Raw genomic sequence first — 2,180 nt, forward strand, 5'->3', positions numbered from 1 at the left:
AAAAAAATGCAGACTATTTTAGACCCACGTGGTCCATGAAGATCCCGCCCTCCTTTACCCCACCAGGGAAAGGGGGATTTGGGAAAGATAATATTTAAGGAGTTCTACAGCCTCACGATTAAAAAATAATGTTATGGAAAGTTAGAAATGCTTTTAAAATATCCGGGAGTCTAAGCCTCACCAGACATGTCACATCTCGTGCGTATCAAACAGGCACAGCACAGGAGGGCAGAGCGTTCCCTGCGTCGGGCGCTGTAGGGACTGAGAATTCCCTTCAGAAGCGTGTCGCCGTTGGCTGTGATTCGGGACACGGCCACTCGGCACGGAGTCAGCGCACACGGAGGGTCTGACCAGCTCTTCTGCTGGCCGTGGCGAGAAGTCACCGCCCCAGCGGTGGTGACATGGGCTGGGCTCACAGCCACGCGGTTGGGCGGCAGAGACCAGACGGGCAGGTGCCTCCCGGCCCGAGTTATAGGCCGCTGGGCCTGCGGGGGCAGCAGCCTCGGACCGAGGCCTGACTTCGCCACTTAGGAGTGACGTGACTGTGGGCAAAGCACGTGGGCGGTGCCCCCCGGCTGCTGTGTGGCGGGGAGGGTAACGCTGGAGCCTCATTCTCCACCTTCCAGGGCTTGTGAGGGTCAACGCCCTCTGATGCAGGACAGGCCAGTGTGAACTTGAATGTGGCCGCGTGGCCACGGCCACAGGAAGTCTGCCAGGGGCTTTGTGTTTCGCCTTCGGGGCGATCCGGTCTGAAGAGAGCATGTTTGTTGATCAAGCTGGTGGTCCGTGAATTTTGTAGAATTCCACCTCATAGTGCTGAAGCACTGTGCAGACATGCCAACCAGTGCCTCTGAGGACAGCCACTTGTGACAGTTTTCTCCAGACCTTTAAACGGAGCGCTTGCTGTCCCTTTGGGAGTACAATGCCAATATCCCAATTTATTTTCAGTTAGTAGCTCATTTGCTTTACAATGTCTGTTATCCAGCTGCCTAGCCCTGAGCCTTCCCAGTGACGGGGAGCACGCCTCACCCCTTCCGTGTGGCATTCACGGGTCATGCAAAGCCACAGCTCACTCGGGGTGGGCGTTCGCAGACACAGGCTGCCGAAGCCTCAGCACCCGCTAGGATGGGCCACTCATGGGTGGCTTCCTTCTCAGCACCCACGGGACAGGGAACTGCAGCCTCTGCTCAGAAGTAACGGCGTTAGACAAGACAGCCCCAAGTACTGTAAATGGCTGTGCTGCGTGACAGCACATCCAAGTAGTAGGATGAGTCATAAAGAACATTTCACTCACCAGCAGCCCGATTATAAACATCTAGGAATGAACTCCAAAGCTTTCTAAATCACGCCATAGAGATCTTGGATCAATAACAATACATAATACTGAATCAGAAAACTTCCTATGTCAAATGATATCAAATTGATTTAAAAGTTTAGCCAGAGAGTAAATACACATAGCAAGACATTTTTTTAAAGAATAATAATAAAAAAGGAGCTTCCCACTGGATATAAGAATGTCATTTATGCAACAGACATTTAAAATCTGGTACTGGTACTAGAGTAGATAAATATATCAATGGCACAGAATAGAGAGGCCAAAAATAATCTCAGACGCTCTCAGTATGGGGAGTCACGTGTAACAAAGGTGACATTCCCAGGGCAGTCCGGCTCATCTACATGGGCAGCTGGACCGTTGGAGGGAAGTCAGGCGGATCCCTACCCCAGTCATTTAGAAGAATAATTTCATGCAGATTAAATATCTAAATTCAATATAGTAATACATTACATACAAACATACATAAAACATAAATAACTGCACCAGGAATAACATAGGTGAATACTTTTGTAATCCTTGAAGAGAAAGTTGGCCTTTCGAGTATGACCTAGAACTCACGAGCCACAGGAAATGTGTGGTGATTTGCTGACTTCATTATATAAAAAAATTATAACTTTTAAAAAGGAACTAGTTCAATTTTTTTTAATGTCAGTATGTGACCTTACTCCTCAAACCAACCAGATAACTAAGTCACTATATTTGAGAAACGATAAAGCAGCTTGTCAATGTGCAAATCCAGCTGGGCCTGCTCGGGGCCCATGATTATTAACAGGACGTGATGCCTGGTTTTTTTTTCCTTATCGACAGTAAATTCTACATGAAGAAATGAAATCCTGGGCAGGGA

Source organism: Pteropus vampyrus, unplaced genomic scaffold (genome assembly GCF_000151845.1).
Source record: "Pteropus vampyrus isolate Shadow unplaced genomic scaffold, Pvam_2.0 Scaffold330, whole genome shotgun sequence".
NCBI lineage: Eukaryota > Metazoa > Chordata > Mammalia > Chiroptera > Pteropodidae > Pteropus > Pteropus vampyrus.